The 14,040-nt window shown below is 47.8% G+C and overlaps 1 long non-coding RNA gene across 2 annotated transcripts in view; it reads right to left on the bottom strand.

Moving 5' to 3' along the window:
* Nucleotides 1-14,040, bottom strand: part of LOC109579098 (uncharacterized) — an 84,016-nt gene that overhangs the window by 18,643 nt on the left and 51,333 nt on the right. For both annotated transcript variants that reach the window (XR_011564301.1, XR_011564302.1), the window contains one exon: nt 1-14,040. This exon is cut by the window's left edge and continues 18,643 nt beyond it. This is a non-coding gene — a long non-coding RNA (uncharacterized lncRNA).

Genomic DNA, 14,040 nt, shown 5'->3' with positions numbered 1-14,040 from the left:
ATTGTCTGCAGCAACCTTGCCTGTGAGTGTGTGCTAAGTCAGTTCAGTTGTGTCTGACTCTGTGCGAACCCATGGACTGTAACCTGTCAGGGTCCTCTGTCCATGGGATTCTCCAGCAAAGAATCGTGAAGTGGGCTGCCATGTCCTTCTCCAGAGGATCTTCCCAACCCAGGGACTGAACCCACATCTCTTAAGTCTTCTGCATTGGTCGATGGGTTCTTTACCACTAGCACCACCTGGGAAGCCCCTGAAGCTACCTTAGGACATAAACTGCCATGAATAATAAGAATAGGCTGTACTTCTGAAGTTTCTTCTTTGCACACAGGCCTCTGCTTGTTGCTCTTGGAGGGCAGAAGGAAAAACGCAGTTCTTTCCTCCCAGTCTTCTTCATCACCACAAGCAGAGAAGCCTGAAGTCTGGAACTGTCTGAACCAGCCTGAGATCAAGACAGAAACCTTGTGTGTGTGAGCTGCAGAAAGAAACTCAAGGGTAGTGCTGTCGGTAGAAGAAGGGCAAGAGTCCTACGGAATGTCATTAATAGCAGCCACATCTACCGAAAAAGTATAAAGAAATAGACAAACTTCATTTTAATAATACATTTTATTTAACCCAATATATGTAAAATATTATCATTTCAACATATGATGGATACAAAATATTAATGAAATGATTTGCATTCTCTGATTTGCACTACCTTTCAATTCAGAGTGTGTTTGACACTAAAGTTTCTTGATACTCACAATACATCTCAGGACAAGCCACATTCAAAGTGCTCAGTAGCCACATGGAACAGATGACTGTTGCTTGGACATGATTCTAAACGGCAAGATATGTCATCCCCAGTTGCACTCAAGAAAAAGGATCTGCCCACAGTAGGTATTCAGCAAACCCCTTTCACGAAGCTTGAATTTGGGAGAAGTGGTTGTGGATACAGTTTTATAGAGGGTGGTCTTGGGCGAATTACTTGACCTGTCCAAGCCTGGGTATCTATAAAGAGGGTGAAGACAACACCCCCGCCTTCTCTGAAGGAGGATAAAATGAGACCACGTTGTACAGCGGGACCCTGGCAAACACTGGCTGCCACTGCTACTGGATTCTGTTGTTGTTGATGCAAACCCAGTGGTCTATGTCCAGTGGGTGGCTGTGATGGCTGCAGATCCACATGGTGCTCTGGGCAACACCCCAAGTCCTCCATATCTAACAGTGCACAAGAAAGTGGGAGCACATGTTTGCCATTTCAGACCAAAGCAGCCAAACCGGAAACTCAGCAATATTCCAGGAGCCACCTCCAGGAGAATCAGGGGTTAGTCAGGAAATTACTCCCATTTAACGTGCTCTGGGTCTCCAGGGACCCTGCTGTGTCCCCCAGCTTGGCAGTCATGTCACTGGGATGCGTTTCATCATTTCTGAAGCCAAGTTTTGCTTAGAGTTGGCAAGAAGAGCCAAGTTGGCAAATGGATCTTCTTCCATTCCCCCAGTGCCAAAGCCTGCGGGCATGGAGCAGGGCTACCCGGGTCTCTCCTGGTCATTTGTTCACCGTATCTGAGCCTGGGGGCTTGGAAGTGCAGTGTCACGTGACAGCTAGATTTCTCAAACCCCAACTGTGTGTGGATTCCATTTAAAGGAAAAAAAAAATAATTAGGAGATTCTGGAGAATTCCTCTTCAACCCCAATCTGAGATACAGCAAAATGAATGGCTTATTCTACAACAATGTAGATTATCAGTTTAACAGAGAAGATATGTTTGGATGTCTTGTTAAGGATCTATTTTTTATATTATTGAAATAAAATGTTTTAAAATTTTTTGTAGGACTTAGGGCTTTTCCAAGACTATGTGTATAAACAATTTGAAAGTCACCAGATTAGGGAGAATAGCAGTGTGGGGTCACTTGTGAAAGGCCAGGGCAGCCTGAAGGGATGGCCCACGACACCCTGTCCCATCCATCATGTCACCTCTCAGCCTCAGGGAACGGACACCTGGCCTGGGCCCCTGTGCCCACCCCCTGCCTTTAGGTGGCAACTTGGAGCTAATTCCCACGACACTAAGCCTGTCTCCCTTGCTTGGCAAGCCAGCACCTGTCCTCTTCTCATCTGGGGGCAGGTAGAGTTTTTGTGTTTTATTTTTCTCCCAGCATAACTCACTTTGGGGTAAAAATCTCAGTGGTGTTGGGTTAAATTTCAAACTCAGATATGTTGAAAATATCCCTTAACTTGAAGTTGGAAAGTAGTCACTGCTTTTATGAAGAACAGATCTATCTAAAATGATGGCACTCTGCTTGTTGTTGTTGGACTGGAACACATTTTTGCACTTCCAGACTGTCTCCTCTGCATGAGGCCGCACCCCCCAGACACCCTTCAGAATGAGCCAGAAGCAAGTGAGCACCAACTCTGCTGCCAAGATTTTGGACATTATGTTGAAGCCTCCCACGTTGATGTTCAGCTGAGGAAAACGTGGGTGGTATCAGCCATGAGGGGGTAACCAGGAGGGGTCAGTGAAAGAAATAAGGTGTCTATCCGAGGGCCCAGCACAGAATAGCGGTTAAGCCCTCCCACTTTGGCTTCCCAGGTGGTACTGGTGGTAAAGAACCGGCCTGCCTATACTGGAGACATAAGAGCTGCTGCTGCTGCTGCTGCTGCTAAGTCGCTTCAGTCGTGTCCGACTCTGTGCGACCCATAGACGGCAGCCCACCAGGCTCCCCCGTCCCTGGGATTCTCCAGGCAAGAACACTGGAGTGGGTTGCCATTTCCTTCTCCAATGCATGAAAGTGAAAAGTGAAAGTGAAGTCGCTCAGTGGTATCCGACCCTCAGCGACCCCATGGACAGCAGCCTACCAGGCTCCTCTGTCCATGGGATTTTCCAGGCAAGCGTACTGGAGTGGGGTGCCATTGACATAAGAGATGTGGGTTCAATTCCTGGGTTGGGAAGATCCCCTGGAGGAGGGCATGGCAACCCACTCCAGTATGCTTGCCTGGAGAATCCCATGAACAGAGGAGCCTGGTGGGCTACAGTCCATGGGGTTGCAGAGTTGGACACGACTGAGCAATTTGGCATGCATGCACACCTGCCTCCTATTTCACCACTAGAACTCACTGTGAAATCAGAAGGGGGCTCTCTCTCCTAGCCACCCCAGGAAAAAGCAGTCTGTTTGCATAAGGCATCATCCAGAGGAGGCTGTCAACTGTTCAGAGATGGTATCAGACTGCTCTGACTTGTGGCAGCTGAGTGATAAGCAGTATTCTCCCCCATTTCTCCCAGCTTCTCTGGGGTCAACATTCACCACCAGCTCTAGCCGGCAGTATGCTGTCACCCACGTGCTGTTCCCACGGCCACAGAAATCACTGCAGAGCTGACAGTGGAAGCAGAGATGCAATGCCCTCATCCCCAGCCTCGATGGGCTCCTCCCGTTCACCAGGCCACCGACTGCGGGAGAAGCGGTTAGAGGGAGGGCCGGGTGCGGCAAACCTCTCCTATCCTCTGCCTGCTTGATCTACAGGAAGTGCTGCATTCAGTGCCTTGAAAAAGAGAGATAAGTGGCTTCATCTAAGTGAGCAGCACAGTCAGAGTGAAGGGGAGGATGTGCGGGAATCAGCTGGCAGACAGTGCCTTGCCATTCCACAGCCTGGTAAAGGCAGCTGCTGGAGAAGACTGGATCACATGCCCCCACCCCCAGCCCTTAATGCCTGTCGTGCTCTGACGTTTCCCCCACTCTTCCAATTATCAACTGTGAAAACTTACACTGACGATTTACTTTTTCTGAGCCTTAATTTTCTCATCAGTGAAAGTGGAGATAATGATGCCCATTTCTCAGGGATGGGGGGAATTCAATGAACTAAGACATGAAAACACGGAACACAGCCATCAGGTAGTAAAGTGAAAGAAAGTGAAAGTCGCTCAGTCATGTCTGACTCTCTGCGACCCCATGGACCCAGGGAATTCTCCAGGCCAGAATACTGGAGTAGGTAAACTTTCCCTTTTCCAGGGGATCTTCCAGACCCAGGGATTGACCCCAGGTCTCCTGCATTGCAGGCAGATTCTTTACCAGCTGAGCCATAAGGGAAGCCCAAGAATACTGGAGTGGGTAGCTTCTCCCCTCTCCAGCAGATCTTCCTGACCCAGGAATCAACCTGGGGTCTCCTGCATTGCAGGCAGATTCTTTACCACCTGAGCTATCAGGGAAGTGTTCAATTAATTAAAAAATAATTATGATTGATAGATGATGGCCACATTTAACACCATTTTTTGAAACAAAGGACTGAGTCCCTTTGGGTATAGTGAGTATTTCTGCCAACCTCACCACACTCTATGAGGGAAAAAAATTAGCCTCCAACCCTCAGGTCAAGTCTCCCTGATGCTTGACGCAAGCTCCATGCCACCCAGGGCCACCTGCCACGGCTACCTGGCTGTGTACTAAATAAACCTGCACGGCTGTCCATGGCTGCCCATGGCTGCCCTGGTCCTGCTCTTGCCCAATGTGTATCTAGAGTCCACGGGAAGTTATTTCCTCAATTTTCAGTCCTCAGAGTTATCCAACAGCCTAATTAAATCTTCCTCGACTTGAAAAGAGAGCACCCCTCCTCCCACCAATCTCCGAGTCCTTTCTTCCCTGTGTCCGTCTATACCTCCCTGAGGGTCTCCACCTCTGAGTAGGAGCTCAGTAGATTCAGGCTCAGACAGATACCAGGAGGCCCCCACCTTGAGTGGTCCTGTCATCTCCGAGAGCCTGATCTCCAAGGAGGATCTCGCCTCCAATCGCTTGTACCACATCTGCCCAAGTTAGGCTGTGTGTGTGTGTGTGTGTGTGTGCGCACGCACGCGCACGCACGCACACGTGTGCTCATTACTTAGCTGCTCAGTAGTGTCCAGCTCTTGGCACTGTAGCCAGCCAGCCTCCTCTGTCCATGGGATTTCCCAGGCAAGAGTACTAGACCAGGTTGTCATTTCCTTCTCCAGGGGATATTCCTGACCCAGGGATTGAACTGGTGTTTCCTGTGTCTCTTGCACTGCAGACAGATATATTTCAGCTGCTGAGCCATCTTGGGGCAGTCTCAACTAAGGATTTGTGAAACCCCAAACGCCCCCTGGGCAGCCTCCTTCTTAACGGCAGACTCCTCTCTGGCCTCCCCACTCCCACTCCTGCTCCTCTGCACCCCTCTTGCCACACTTGATCCTCTAGAACAGTGATCCCCAACATTTTTGGCACCAGGGACCAGTTTCATAGAAGACAATTTTCCACAGACCCCAGGGAGGGTGAGGAGTGGTTTCAGGACGATTCAAGTGCATTATATTTATTGTGCACTTTATTTCTATGTTTATTATATCAGATCCACTTCAGATCATAGGGCATTAGATCCTGGAGGAGGGGGACCCCTGCTCTAGACTATGAATCTACTCCAGTTACCCATCCCTTCTTCAAAACAATCAGTGACTGAAATTCCAACTCCTTCCCAAGATGTAGAAGACTTTTCTGAAACTGCCTTTGCTCTTCTGCCCAGCTAACTCCTATCCCAGCCTCATGTCGCAGCTTCGGTGTCACCTCCTCTAGGAAGCCTTCCCTGATGCACCTCTCAAAGCTCCCACAGCTGCCTGTTCTTTTCCACCAAAGCCTGTATTGAACCCTATGTACTGACACCCTGTCTCTTCGGCTGTCTGAAATAAGTCAGTTCTCTCTGCTTCCCAGTGCCTACTGCAGAACTGAAAACTGTGCAGAATTAATGAGTTGATTGATTTGTGACGACTGCTTCTGGAGACTCTACCCAAGGCTCTCTCGGCACTGGGACTAGCAGTTCAGAGCTCCTCTAAGACACTGGGAGATGTTAGAACTCGCTGGCCTGTGGCCCAGCAGAGGTCTGTGGTTTTACTGCTAATGGAAATTGGCCTGGCAGATCAAAGACAACAGCCCCTACAGTTCAGGTCACCAGCAGCCAGCTATTGAAATATCAGTGGAATCGGTAATTCAAAATTAAGTGGGTTAATGATTGACGGTCCGTTTGCAAAACCTGGCCCACCAACACTCCTTCCAAACAGGGCCTTTCCTTTTCTGCCTTGGCTGGGAGCTTCCCAAACAGGAGTTCATTCAGCTCTTGCCATGCCCTGCCCCCACTCCACCCAGATTTTAAAAGGCCCTTGTTCTCAAAACTCTACACCATTCCTGTGAGATGTCTTAGAAAGCCTTAGCACCTGAGATCCCCTTTCAGAATTAAAAACTCACAAATTTGAACCAAGAGGGCAAAGTCCGGTGCAACTTCGCACCTGTAACACATGAGTCACTTGATTAAGAAAATCAAGTTCAAAATTAAAATCAAGTTCACAATTTTTTTCCTGTGGGGAAAGTTGGTGGTCAGGGGGAGCATGTGGAGGGGGAGAAATACCTTCAGTTGCATCAGCTTTCAAACCTTAATCACAGTCTCAATATTCTGGGTTGTCCACATTTGGGCAAATAACTTTTCCCCTGTTGGTGCTCTTTTGGGCTGATCACAGGGAGATCCACACAGGCGAACAACCCGGAGGAATTCAAAGCCACCCGTACCCCAGGGCAGGCAGAGCTGGCTCCCTCATCTTTGTTGAGATGCCAGGGAGCAGACTGGGGGTCTAAGAAGAAGCAGAGGTCCCACTGTGTCAGATAAGGGAGACCCCACCCAGAGCAACCCCGCATGCAGAGCCTTCAGTGGGCACAGACTTACAAGCGCTCTGATGATAAATCGAGAATCTGCGGGAGAAAAATGTCCTTCGTGAAGGCTGCTAATCTTGCTGGGCCAGAGCACAGAGCCCAAGTCCAGAGAAGGCACAAGCTGCCTGGCCCAGTCCAGCCCCTCCTCCTGACTGCGCAGTTGAATGATTCCAAGAAGGCTGACCTGGGCTAAGGATGCCCTCGGTTACAGAGACAAAAGGACAAGCACAGCCCAGGGATCCCACCTTGGCTCCTCTGTTTTCTTCTATAAAACAGGGACAGTCTCCGCTTTCCTTTAGGTAAGGTGAGGATCCAATGAAATTGTTTGCCTGAAACAGGTGGCCGTGTGCCCAGCACTGCACCCTCTCCCAGCTGTCCTGAAAGCAAGGGGCATTCGTTCTCAATGACTGTGACTCACACCATCACCCCAGGTCACTCTAGAAATGCTTTTCCTGCCTTGCTGGAAAACAGACAGAAGAGCTGGAAAGAGGAGGAAGGTGGCTGCTTTGTCATCAGGTCTCAGGCAGAGGACACAGGAAGACAGGTTGAGATGGCTCCCTTCCCAGAGTGCTGCCTACTTGCCAGGCTCCTGCCTGGGGTTGGGTGGAGTGGACATGGGGGTGCTAGGGGCCGAGGAAGGCCAGAGAATCATCACCGCCCCCCATCCTTTTATCCAACTTTCCTTCATTTGTTATTAGAGAGAGATCTTGGGCTGCATATTAATAAAACAATGGAATTTTTATTTCTTTTTCTCATAAATTACATAATTCAAACCTTAAAACACCTTTAATGAACAGTGACTGGGCATGTGACACTTAATAAAACTGGGCTCAGGTCAGTTTCTGCTTGACAGGCTACCAGCCGAGAATGTGACTTACCAGTAAATGATTAAGAGGCGGGGATCTTTCCTGGGCTCTACTATTAAACACTTCAAAGGTTTCCAAAGTCAGATAAAATGAAAAGCAAATGTGTTTCACTGCCTCTCAAATGCCTCAAATGTTTTAGCAGGTGCAAGCAATGAAACCTTCCATGGTGACAGCATTTTAGGGTCTGCAAAGTGCACCCGGCTGAATTCTGGGAATTCTGGGCTGGCTTCATAAAAATTCATGATTTCCAAGGAGGAGAGAGGTTTGTCTTCAGAGTCCATCTACATATGTGGCCCAGAAGGAAAATGTCTCAGGGTCCAGTGGGTTGTGGGTCAACTTAACCCTTTCTGTTCCAGGAGAGACACATGCATAGAGCACAGAGGATCCTGGGAGGGGTAGCCTTGTGCTAGCAAAACAGGAGGACACCTCTTTGGGTTGGAGAAGGCAATGGCACCCCACTCCAGTACTCTTGCCTGGAAAATCCCATGGACGGAGGAGCCTGGTAGGCTGCAGTCCATGGGATCGCTAGGAGTCAGACACGACTGAGCGACTTCACTTTCACTTTTCACTTTCATGCATTGGAGAAGGAAATGGCAACCCGCTCCAGTGTTCTTGCCTGGAGAATCCCAGGGACGGGGGAGCCTGGTGGGGTCGCACAGAGTCGGACATGACTGACGTGAGTTAGCAGCAGCAGACTCTCCAAAGGTACATTAATGGTCAACTCAAATCCAAGTCCTCTTTTTCTAAGTATATTATTCTCTGATCTACGGATGCCCCAAAGATGACGAGTCAGCCAACTTAGTACATAGAGATGGCATTTTTGTTGTTTAGTGACTCAGTCATGTCTGACTCTTTGCGATCCCATGGGCTGTAGCCCACCAGGCTTCTCTGTCCATTGGATTTCCCAGGTGAGAATACTGGAGTGGGTTGCCATTTCCTTCTCCACAGATAGCATGATTCTGTGCAATTAACTTAACCTCTCTGCACCCCAGTTTCCTCATCTCTGAGATGGGGATAACTGTAGCACCCACCTCACAGGGATTTTGTGAGGATGAAATGGGTTAACATCTTAGAAGCTCGTAGATCACATAGCAGAATTCAATACATGTTCACCATCCTTATTGTCCCGTTAGGAAAAATGAATGTGAAAAGTTAGCCATTGACAGCCTGGCCATTTGAGTTTTTCATTTAGAATGTGCTGTAACTTCGCTTTATAAGTCATGGTAATCTCTCACATAGACATATAATATTTTATAGTTTACAAAGGACGTTCTGAGACGTTACCTCATTCCAACTTCCCAACGGTTAAAGCTGGCAAGGCAGGGATGATCATCCAAGGACCAGCAGTGGGTTTCTACCTCTGCTGTGGCTCCCTTGCATAGAATTGGTCCCATCTTTGGACTGCCACACCCTGAGAGCACCCATCTGTGAAATGGGTACAGAGGGGCTCCCTGTGAATCACAGCACACACCATCCTCAGGAGCTGGCACCTCCACCATCTGCTCAGTTATCAAGACCACTGAACCTACTCTGCATTTTTTTTTATTCATGAAGGAATTCAAATGCTTTTACATATTATCTCAGTAATCTTGCAAGCACTTGTTTATGAGACCTCAGCTTTTATTCTTCCCTCTTATAATGAGGAGGGCAATGAAATGGCATTCCGAGAGTCAATGGAGGAGAACCCTTTAGTTCTCTCCTCAGGGAATAGCTGAACAAGTGATTGTTATCAGAGAACATTCTCCAGAGTTCCCAGCCATGCAGGATTACTCACTTCCCCCTCATCAACACCCACTACTCGGTGCACATCTCTGAAAGATTTTATACACGTGTCACATAGACCCTTCCCCACATGGCAGGTACGCCGCACGAACACGGTCATACGCATCTCACTAACCAGCCACCCAAACCCAACCGGCTCTGCTGCTACCCCAGTCAGCACAGTTAGAGATCCCTTCAACAAAACCACAGTGAGTGTTGGACTCAGATGTCTCTCATCTCCTCCCCTTCAAAAACCATGTTGGACCCCACTTAGTCTCTACTCTCTGCTCTTGACACACACCAGCCTTAACCCTATGCATTTACACCTTTCTAACCATCCTATTTAAGGACATAATTTTAAGATGTGTGTGCAGAGGTAATTACCAGGGTGTTCTTCAAGCCTTAGTATAATATTGAAAACGCAAAACATCTTAAGTGCCTAGCATTAATAAAATTTAGAGCATTCATCCTAGTTTGGCTGAAGAACAAGGCAGGTGTTATTTACATGAGGTTGATAGCGATGTGAAAGAGGTTCATTGTGTACGTGAACAGAAATCCATGGGTTGCTCTAAGTTACAAATAAGCGTACTGTAATGCTCTGTGTCTAGGCTGATCCCCTGTTTACTAGAAAAGCAAACTTTATTTTTTTTTCATCTTTATTAAAAGATATAAAGGCCTATTTTTAAAAGCCCATGAGGGGACACATGAGTTGGTTAATAATGTTTACTGCTCAGTCACATGATTTCAATTTTTTATAATTTTTCTTTAATTTTATTCTCGGTACTGTAATTTCAGATTTCACATTTTGTTCGAATTTTTTTCTTTGGTCCATTCATGTTTTCCGATTTCTCTATAAGAAGTGATTTCTTCTGTTATATTTTTAAAAGTTATTTTTAATTTAAAAAAAAAAGGTACTTAGAGGTTCACAGCTGATTATAGCTTTAGAATTCATCTAGTCTAATGACTTTAGTTTCCAGGTGGGTAAACTGAGGCCCAGAGAAGTGAAGTGCCTCCAAAAAGGTCATCAAAGCTGTTTGGTGGCACAGCCAGGTTCCCTGATTATTCCCGTTCTTTCCAGGAAGTCCTGAGATGTCTCTGGGATTTTTATAAATATGGAGAAACTGTTTTCATAAAGTCACCTGCATGAAACCCCCTTCCCTCCCAGCAGAGTTCAGCATCTCTTGATTGGCTCAAAATCAAAGGTGCCCTTTACTGCTTCTCCACCCCTTGCCCCCAGGTCGCAATACCAATGGCATATATCACAGCGTAGGTGCCAGGACACCAGGTAAATGTTACGCCAGGTTTCAGCACATTATTCTTGTCCAAGTCTCCATTGTGTATGCAGGACGAGTGTGAGACACAGCTCCACCCTCGGCTTGCCCCACCCCTTGGCTCATCCCAGTCTGGCTACATGGTTAATAAACAACAAGGCCAAACGAACGGGTGGAGATTGTATCAACCAGCTTCAAACAAAGATTTCTTTTTCTAAACCACCTTAAGCCTTTGTGGTTTTTCCTTCTCATCCATCATGATTCATTCTTGTGTGGAGACTAACATGGATGGTTGCTTATTCCGCTCAATTGCAGTCATTTTTTTTTTTTCATCAAGGAAAAGAAATGCTAAGTTGAATCCCCTAGGGAGGCCACAGCTGTAGGTAAGGGAAGGAGAGGCAGGCTGGGTCATACTGATCGCCTGCCAAGGCCTCCGAAATCAAGTTCAAGTTGGAGCCTTACTAGGGCTGATGCCTGTACCTTCCCAAACCCTGCGCTTACTCATGGGGATCCCCAACCACCCAGCTCTCCGCACCAGATCCACTGGGCTCTTTGCAGATGGAGAGAATTGTCCAAGATCACAAGGCTAGTGAGAGGCCCCTGCCCCTACTTTGCTATTTTTCCTCCTACACCAGCCTCTGGGAGAATGTGAGAGTGGCCTGAGAGCCCTGTCGCTCCATCTATAAGAGGCAGAAGGAACACTCTGAGCCATTGAGGAATGAGGTTGGAAAAGTGAGACCATGAAAAATGTCCCAGCCACAGAAGCTCCTAGCTAAGGGCTTATATAAAAATGAATCGTTTGTTTTCCTCCTTTAGTATTTTTTTCTTTTAAACCTTAAATCCTACTGAAGTCTCAGGACTTTCATTCCTGGGAACCTATTCCATAGAAGGAAAAGCAGTTGCCTAAAAGATATGGATTGCGTGTAAACACGTAAGGATGTTCAGCACAACATCGTTCACAGTAGCCAAGAATAAAAACTAAACATTAAATGAATTTCCATCAATGGAAGAATGGCCGAATAAATCAGATGTGAGTGAATGAGAGCTTCACTATGAGACTGGGGGGTGGGGTGGATTTCCATAGCATAGTGGTGAATGAGAAAAGCGAGAGGCAGCAGTGCCCTCCGCAGGTGCATCATCTTGTACGCGTCTATATTTACCTATGTATCATTCTATCAGCACTGGAAAGGGTGTGTGTGTGTGTGTGTGTGCGTGTGTGTGTGTGTGCTCAGTCATGTCCAACTCTTTGTGACCCCCTGGACTGTAGCCCATCAGGCTCCTCTGTCCATGGAATAAGATTGGAATGGGTTACCATTTCCTACTCCAGAGGATCTTCTTGACCCAGTCTTCTGCATTGGCAGACGGATTTTTTACCACTGTGCCACCTGGAAAAAGGGTGTAGACGGACAGAAAACAGATTACTAGCCTGAGTTGGAGGTGGGGCTGGGGGAATAAGACGGGGAAAGCAAGTGTTTCAAAAGCCTGCTCTCAAAATCAGCATTTTAATAAAATCTTAAATATACAAATTATTTGTGTGTGAGTGCTTATGACCTTGAAAAACTAAAGATTGAGATGGATTCATATTCACTGACTTGTAGAGCCATTAAGTATTCAAAGCAAACTAGGTTGAGAGAAATTTATACAGTAGGATTCCATCTCCATAAGAACAACAAATAAAGCCCCTATTACTTTGCCACCAAGGTCTGTATAGTCAAAGATATGGTTTTTCCAGTAGTCATGTATGGATGTGAGAGTTGGACCATAAAGAAAGCTGAGCACAAAAGAATTGCTGCTTTCAAACTGTGGAGTTGGAGGAGATTCTTGAGATCCCTTGGACTGCAAGGAGATCAAACCAGTCAGTCCTAAAGGACATCAACCTGAATATTCATTGGAAGGACTGATGCTGAAGCTGAAGCTCCAATGTTTTGATCACCTGATGTGAAAAGCCGACTCAGTGGAGAAGACCCTGATGCTGGGAAAGATAGAAGGCAAGAGGAGAAGGGGGCAACAGAGGATGAGATGGTTGGATGGCATAACCGACTCAACGGACACAAGTTTGAGCAAGCTCCAGGAGATGGTGAAGGACAGGGAAGTCTGGCGTGCTGCAGTCCATGGGGTTGCAAGAGTCGGACACAACTGAGTGACTGAACAAGAACAATAAAAGGGTATGTGCAGCTTCCCTGGTGGCTCAGACAGTAAAGAATCTGCTAGCAAAGCAGGAGACTTGGTTTGATCCCTGGGTCATGGAAGACCATGGAGAAGGAAATAGCTACCCATTCCAGTATCCTTGCCTGAAGAATTCCATGGACAGAGGAGGCTGGTGGGCTACAGTCTGCGGGGTTGCAAAGAGTCAGACAGGACTGAGAGACTAACGCATTCACTTTCTTTCAGGGTATGTGTATGTGAGAAGGAGGAGGAGAGACCACAGAGGATAGACCGCAGACCCAGCATCACTGGACACTCAGGAGACGGCTGGGATGGAGACACCTTTTCTTTCTGTACTTTATTCTTGTCTCACAAAATGCTTTTAAAAACTTAATTTTTGCATTCTAAAAAGTTATTAAATTGATGGTGCTTTCAGTGTTCCAATGTGCTTATTCTTTGGTGACTTTAAGTGAAATATTAAGCGATTCTTTGTTACCCAAACAGGTGGTATTCTGCAGGGATGGCTGTTGCTGAGTGTGGGGAAGACCCAGGCCAGGCAACTGGGACCCCCCTCCCTGGCTGCCTGGTTGAAGGACTGTGGTGCCTCCTGTCAGAGGCGTGGGGAGGCCTGGATGTGGTGCTGTTGGAAATGCCTTCCTCATGCAAACGAGGGGTCCTCTGATGGGTAGACACGGTCTGGCGTGGCCCCTCCACCATGCTGGCCACCTGGGAACCAGGCTTTGAGGCTGTGGAAAGCCCAGCCTGGGGGGCCATCTCTGAGGAGGCAGAATTGGGAGTCCTGAGGGAGGGGCTTGTCCCCTCTTGTGGGGTTTTGGTCTCTGCCCAATCTCCCAGGTTGTGGTAATTGTGTTGCTTCCTGAGCAGGTGAGAAAACAGGCAAAGGGCTGATGTTAATTTAATTTCTGATGAGTTTTCACATGAAAGAAAAAGCCTGAGGTCGAATTCTCCAGACTCAACTCTAACAGATGTGGGGAAGGAGGAAGGCCGAGGTCTGGCATCAGAGGAGAAGGGGCATGGCCTTCCCAAGTCTGCTGAGGAGGTGGGCCATGGTCATAAGGTCAGAGGGCAGGCTGAGCACTGTGCCCATGCCCAGGAACCCACGCAGCAGCCCCTCCAGCGGGCCCCACCCGGCACGCTCTGCCCCCTTCCCTGCGGCGTTTTCTCCGGGGCACTTCCCACCTCCGACACCCTCTTTGTTTATCTGTTTATGGTCAGGTGCCCTTTTCCAAACTGGAAGCGTCCTGAGGCCATGGGCTCCATCTGTTTCGCTCCCTCCTGGACAGTGCACGTGGAACTCGCCCGTGGTTA

Source organism: Bos indicus, chromosome 26 (assembly GCF_029378745.1).
Source record: "Bos indicus isolate NIAB-ARS_2022 breed Sahiwal x Tharparkar chromosome 26, NIAB-ARS_B.indTharparkar_mat_pri_1.0, whole genome shotgun sequence".
In the NCBI taxonomy this organism is placed as follows: domain Eukaryota; kingdom Metazoa; phylum Chordata; class Mammalia; order Artiodactyla; family Bovidae; genus Bos; species Bos indicus.
The sequence above is the reverse complement of the archived record's forward strand: the minus strand, read 5'-3'. Positions and strand labels throughout refer to the sequence as shown.